This window comes from Phyllobates terribilis, unplaced genomic scaffold, assembly GCF_046119375.1.
Source record: "Phyllobates terribilis strain yellow unplaced genomic scaffold, ASM4611937v1 Scaffold_1__5_contigs__length_1240528914, whole genome shotgun sequence".
Lineage (NCBI taxonomy): Eukaryota > Metazoa > Chordata > Amphibia > Anura > Dendrobatidae > Phyllobates > Phyllobates terribilis.
This window is the reverse complement of record NW_027362761.1, coordinates 37,439,021-37,446,592: the sequence shown is the minus strand read 5'-3', so window position 1 is coordinate 37,446,592 and position 7,572 is coordinate 37,439,021.

Genomic DNA, 7,572 nt, shown 5'->3' with positions numbered 1-7,572 from the left:
CCTGGTCCAAAAGTGGTTGCAACCGGCATCTTCCTCCCCAGCACAGATGGTGGAGAAGGTCGTCATGGACAGGTTCATACACTCCCTTCCGAGGCCATTGCAATCCTGGGTTGCCCGGGGAGATCCCCATAATGCCGATGACCTGGTGGGCTAAGTGGAAAGGTACAAGGCGGTCGAGAATGCTTTGGGGAAGCAAGGGGAAGTAGCATCTCCATACTGTGATTCCCAAAGGGGGGTGGACAACCAAAAGAAGGGAACTAGAGCCACATCTAGGGGGTGTTTAAGAGCCCGGAGGGGTCTGAGTTGCTGCCAAAGGCCCCATCCAATAACTTAATTTGTTGGAGATGTCACACCCCGGGTCACATAGCCGTCCGTTGTCCCATGACCAACGAGTCAATGGACTGCAGCATAGGACAGCGCTTCTCGTACTTTGAATATCCTGCCTGCAGTGCTGTCCCTCAACCAGGCGAGGGACCGCAGGCACGCCTCGTGTCAGTGAATGGTGTGCAAGTGACTGGTCTGTTGGACTGCGGGAGTTTGGTAACCCCCTAGTGAGGGCCACAATTCCTCATCTTCTGATTCTGCGGAAAAAGGTGGGCGTCCACTGTATTCATGGGGACGCTAAGGACTATCCTGTGGCCCGAGTGGTCATAGACAAACTGTGGGGCCGAGTCCCATGAGGTGGGCATAGTCAAGGACCTGTTACACCCTGTTATAATAGGGTGGGACTTTGCCTTGTTTTGGGACTTGTGGAGGAAAGGGAGGAAGTTGGGTTGTCCGGACAACAACCAGATCGCTCATGAAGAAACGTCGTTGCAGGCTGCAGCTGACTGGTTTCCCTTTCGTGTGCTTGCTGGAGATGAGGATGAAGCAGCATTCCTGGAGGCCAACATCCCTGAGCTGGAGGAGTCCGGTGGGAAACTGGAACCGCCCAACTCTAAAAGAGGCATTTGATAATGTCACTGTTCTTAATGATGTTGCTCAAGAGCCGGTGGCTGACACCCGATTTCCGTACTTTACTGTAAATGGGTAGTTACTATATCGGGTCACCAAGCTCAGAGGAGAGGTAATTGAGCAGTTACTACTACTCGTGCCGTACAGACACAGGGTGTTAGATATAGCCCATGCACATGTCTTAAGTGGTCATCTGGGGGTAGAAAAAACCCAGGAAAAGATCCACCAGAGGTTCTACTGGCCTGGTTGTCACCAAGAGATCGTGAATTATTGTAGGTCCTGTCCCACCTGCCAGCTGACCGCCCCTGTGGCTCACTTCCGTAGTCCCTTAGTGCCACTACCTATCATTGAGGTCACATTGATCGCATCCCCATGGATCTAGTGGGACCTCTGGTCAAGTCCGCCAGAGGACATCAGTATATCCTGGTGATACTGGACTACGCTACACAGTACCCGGAGGCCGTACCACTATGAAACTCCTCTGCCAAGTGCATAGCCCGGGAGTTGGTCCACATCTTTTCGAGAACGGGGTTGCCTAAGGAGATCCTAATGGACCAAGGGACCCCATTTATGTCAAGGATGATGAGGGAGTCGTGCAAAACCCTGCAAATCACACAACTCAGGACCTCCGTCTACACCCCCAGACAGATGGCTTAGTGGAGAGGTTTAATAAAGCCTTGAAGGCCATGTTGAAGAAGGTCGTACAGTAGGACAGCCGGGACTGGGACTGTCGACTGCCGTACCTTGTGTTCTCCATCAGCGAAGCCCCACAGGCCTCTACTGGATTCTCCCATTTTGAGCTGTTATATGGCCGACACCCCCGCAGCCTCCTGGACGTAGCAAAGGAGACCTGGGAGGCGGTGTCTACACCCTACAGAAGTGTAATCGAACATGTGGCCCAGATGCAGGAGAGGATTGCTGAAGTGATGCCCATTGTAAAAGAACACCTCCCCAAAGCACAAGAGGCACAGTCGAGGGTGTACAATAGATCGGCGGTGAGACACTTCAACTCTGGGGATTGGGTTCCTGTGCTGGTACCTACGGTGGAGAGCAAATTCCTGGCCAAGTGGCAGGGCCCATATGAAGTAGTTGGAAAGATTGGCGACGTCAACTATAAAGTCCACCAACCAGGGAGAAGGAAGCCCTACCAAGTGTACCACGTCAACCTAATTAAGCCATGGTGAGATAGGGAGCCTGTGGAAGCTCTGTGTTTGGTGGCGAAGTCTGAAACCGACGTGAAGGAGGTCAAGGTGGCAGAGTCACTGTCACGTGCCCAAAGGCAACCGTGCTGAGAGTTGCTACAGCAGAACAGAGACCTGTTCTCAGAACTACCGGGGTGTACTCGGATCATAGAGCACGAGCTTCTTACAGAGCCTCATGTTTGAGTAAACATGAAGCCGTATCGGATTCCTGAAGCCCGCCGAGAGGTGATCTCGAAAGAGGTGAAGCGGATTCTGAGCTTGGGAGTCATTGAAGAGTCCAAGAGTGGCTGGTCCAGTCCCATAGTCTTAGTGCCGAAACCACATGGAGAATGGCGGTTTTGCAATGACTATAGGAAGCTCAACGAGGTCTCGAAGTTCGACACCTACCAAATGCCCAGGGAAGATGAACTGATTGAAAGGTTGGGGCTGGCCAGGTATATTACCACCCTTGACCTCACGAAGGGATATTGGCAAATACCAATATCCCAAGATGTCAGGGAGAAGACGGCCGACTGTTGTGCACTGGAAACAAGGATGCCGTTTGGGTTGCAAGGAGCCCCGGCTACCTTCAAGAGAGCCATGGACTGGATCCTAGCTCCCCACAAGAAGTACGCAGTGGCCTACCTGGATGACATTGTGATCTACAGCCAGGATTCGGGAAGCCATCTAAGCAAAATTCAGGCGAAACTTGATGCTCTACGGAAGGCGAGGTTTTCCATAAACCCGAAGAAATGTGCCATGGGCATGGAGGAAGCTAAATACTTGGCTATGTCGTAGGTAGAAGCGAAATAAAGCCCCAAATAAAGTCGAAGCGATCCAGAGTTGGCCACAACCCCTCTCAAAGAAAACAGGTCAGCGCGTTCTTGGGCATTGTGGGCTATTACCGCCGGTTTATCCCTAACTTCACCATGATGGCCGCCCCTTTGACAGACCTCCTTAAAGGGACAAAGTCTGCTATGGCTAAGCGGTCTACAGAAGCTGAGATGGCCTTCCAGAAACTGAAACTAGCTCTGTAAACGGCTAGTGCTGGTGGCACTGGATTTCTCGAAGGGAGTTTGTGGTCAGATGTCGGGCTGGGTGCTGTCCTGTCACAAGAGGTGAACGGGAAAGAGCACCCCATAATGTATTTAAGTCGGAAGCGGACATCCTGTGAGAAGAATTACTCCATAGTGGAGAAGGAATGTTTGACCATCAAGTGGGCGTTGGACACTCTAAGATTCTACCTCTTAGGCAGGAAGTTCAGGCTGGTGTCAGATCATGCCCCACTAAGGTGGATAAGGGAGAAGAAGGGGAACAATGCTCGAGTAACTTGGTGGTTCCTAGCACTTCGGGATTTTAGCTTCCCTGTAAAGCATAGGCCCGGGAAACTGCATGGCAATGCTGACGTACTGTCGAGGGTCCACTGCTTGATAGCGGAAGGTGCCAAGCCCCCCGGCTTTGGGCAGAGGGGAAGGGGTAAAATTTTCAAAATCGATGGGGGACACAGGCAAAGATTTGAAAATAGATGAGGGGATTTAGATTGTGAGCCCCAATGCGGAAAGTGATAATTATTTCTGTAAAGATTTTTGTAAATTTAATGGTGCTATATAAGCAATTAAAATCAATAAATATGGCCCCAACATAACACTTATCTCAACATCATCGAGTCTGTCTTGGATTACATAGAGATAGAAGGATTTGTACAAGCCTACATCTACAGAAGATCTACAATTAGTTCTCCAAGATGTTTGGAACAACCTCCCTGCTGAGTTTCTTGAGAAACTCTGTGCAAGTGTAACTAGAATTGATGCTGTTCTGGAAGCAAAGGGTGGTCCCACCAAATTTTGAGTTAGATATCTCTCTTTCCCGGACAGACATAGCTTGCACTTATCATACGCTCATATTGTAGAAGGCTTGCTGGATAGTAATGTTAGTGAAAGACATGTTTTTTCACTTCTCTCAAATAGCAAACAGTAGGGTCATATGTCTATTTAGGTGGGGAGTAGTTTAGTTACCTTATCTACTCTGAAGTTCTGTTTACGTACCATTAACTAAGTACCCTATGTTATTTACTGTTTACTTACTACAGGGTATATGCTCATTTTGTTTTGTACCCTAGGTCTCTCTGTGAAATGGCCACATTGTGAATGTGCTTCTGCACATATACAGTGGCATGTAAAAGTTTGGGCACCCTGTTCAAATTTAAACCATTAAGCAAGGTGAAGATGAAATGAGCTCTAAAAGGCCTAAAGTTAAAGATGACACATTTCCTTTGTATTTTAGGCAAAAAAAAAAATTATATATATAATTAAGGTTTCAGACTTTAATTAGCCTGTTAGGGTTATGACTTGTTCACTATCATAATTAGCAAAGGCCAGGTGATGCAAATTTCTCAGCTTTATAAAAACCCACCCTCCTCTAACCTTGTGTCAAAAAACAGCTGCCATTTGGTTCTTCTAAGCAACTGCCTAGCACTCTGAAAATAAAAGTAGTGGAGGCCCAAAAAGCAGGAGAAGGTTATAAGAAGATGGCAAAGCATTTAAGTTGCCCTTTCCTCAGTTCAAAATGTAATTAAGAAATGGCAGTTAACAGGAACAGTGGAGGTCAAGATAAGTTCTGGAAGACAAAACTAAATTTCAATGAGCGCTGCTCGTAGGGTTGCTAGAGAGGCAAATCAGAACCCCTGCTTGACTTACTGTAAAAGACCTCTAGAAAGATTGAGCAGACTCTGGAGTTGTGGTACATTGCTCTACTGTTCAGGGACACCTGCACAAATATGGCCTTCATCGAAGAGTCATCAGAGGAAAACCTCTCCTGTGTCCTCACCATAAAATTTAGCTTCAAAAGTGTGCAAAAGAACATCTAAACAAGCCTGATGCATTTTGGAAACAAGCCCTGTGGACTGACTAGGTTAAAATATAACTCTTTGGCCACAATTATCAAAGGTATGGGAAAAAAAGGGGCACAGAATTTCAGGAAAAGAACATCTCGCCAACCATTTATCATGGGGTGGATCAATAATGCTTTGGGGTTGTGTTGCAGCCAATGGCATGGAGAACATTTCATGGGTAGAGGGAAGAGTGGATTCAATGAAATTTCAACAAGTTCTGGATGCAAACAAAACGCTATCTGTAAAAAAGCTGAAGTTGAAAAGATGATGGCTTCTACAAGTGGATAATGATCCTAACCACACGTCAAAATCCAGAATAGTCTACCTCACAAGGCACAAGCTGAAGCTTTTACAATGGCCGTCACAGTCCCCTGATCTGAACATCATTGAAAATCTGTGGCTAGACTACAAAATAGCAGGGCATGCAAGATGACCCAGGAATCTCACAGAACTGGAAGAATTTTCTAAGGAAGAATGGATGAAAATCCCTCAAACAAAAAATTAAAGACTTCGCTTACTGGCTACAAAAAGCATTTACAAGCTGTGATACTTTCAATAGGGAGTGCTGCTAGGTAATAACTATGGGGGTGCACAAACTTTTATATATTTGCCTAAAATACAAAGGAAATGTGTCTTCTTTAATGTGCCTCATGTTCCACTTAACTGATCACAATAACAGTAATTTTGACCAGGGGTGACCAAACCTTTACATGCCACTGTACCAACTTATGCTCTGGTTTATGTCTTTGGTTTTGCTACTCTTAGGCTGTGTGCCCACGATGCGTTTTTCAAGTGTTTACGCTGCGGAATTTCCACTGCGTAAACGCTTGGTAAACCTTCCCCCATGGTCTCCAATGCAATTCCCCACTTTCAATGCCCATGCTGCGTATCTTTCCGCAGCGTTTATGCTGCGCTCAAAAATACGCAGCATGTCCATTAATTTTGCGGACACGCAGCGTAATCGCCGCCATTGACTTGCATTAGAACACGCCAATTCCGCAAGACTGCATCTGTACTTGCGTAATTGGCGCGTTCTAATGTGCGGATGGTACCCAGGGCTGGAGAAGAGGAGACACTCATCCAGACCTGGGTACCATAGAATCTTTAAAAAAAAAAAAAGAATTTAAAATAAATAAAGTTTATACTCTTCTTCCGATGTCCTCCCGGTGTTTTGTCCACGCCGTCCAGTCTCTTGCAATGCTCGCGCTGTTGTGAAGGACCTGCCATGACGTCATTGAGTCATGTGATGGGTCACATGACTCAATGACGTCACCACAGGTCCTTCACACCACCGCGAGCATTGCAAGAGACCGGACACAGCAGAGATGACACCGGGAAGACACCGGAGGGTGACTATAATCTTTTTTTTTTTTTTTTACCTTTCTTAATCTTTTTTTTAACTATTACTTGGTCTCACTTTATAAATCCATGCCGGTTGCATGGATTTATATAGTGTGACCAACTTGTCAAGCACTTTTCCAAGTGATGCTCAAAATCGCTTGGAAAACTGCTTGAAAAAATGCATGTAAATCTGCATGCGTTTTTTTCTGCCAGAGAGAGGCAAAAATGCTCTGCATCAAATCTGCTACGTGGGCACATAGCCTTAAGGTCTGTATACATGTACCACTCAGCAGCATGATACGAAAGCCAATTGGTAAACTTTTACTGATGGGCAGTTGTTTAAATACCTGTTAACACAGTCCGACCAAAGTAAACGAAGCATATGGAGCGATTATACTGGATCGCTCAGTGTGCATAGACTGCCATTGTTCTCGGCAGTGCGAGTCCTGTTTACACAGAACCATGCACCGCCAAGAACGATGATCTTTGATGCTGCATAAAAGATAATTTCACCCAATGAAAGAGCATTTTTGGTCATTCATTGGGTGAAATGACCAAAAAAATTGTAAAATGCAGTATTTGACATGCTGCAGACCTGATATCCCCATTGCCGGACATTTTACACAGCGTGTTGATTCTGTAAAGTATCATCCATGATACTACTACTGTAAAAAGCAGCAGAATTTTGCGTATAAGCCCTGACTGCTAATCTAAATGATGTTCTAACTTCCAGTAACTCAGTTTCCCTTTACCACTGAAACAAATTAAACATATTTGCAGACTTAGAAAACCAGTTCCCATATCCAACCTATAAGTGTAAGTTAGAGATGCGAAAATAAATTTAAACTAATCATTCATTTATAACGCCCCAAATTTCATGGATTCAGGCGATTCCAAATATTGGGCAATTCTATTTTGCTGAATTTGTGCGAATAGAGGCTTGTGTACTCTCCTTGGCTCTTCCCCACCCAATCCTTCAATCGGCTCCTCTTCTCCTGGGTCTTCCATGGCACGTGACTGATGGAGAGGATCAGGTTGGAAGCTGCAGCGGAACAGGTGTGTGGTTGGTTGGCAAGTGGTGACTAAGAGTTTATATTTTTTAACCCCTTGCGGACAGATTCAATTTGTACCAAATTTATTCAATACCAATCAAATATCCCCCCCCCCCCCTTGAATTGTGAAATTCTGCCAGAAATTTGGGAGATT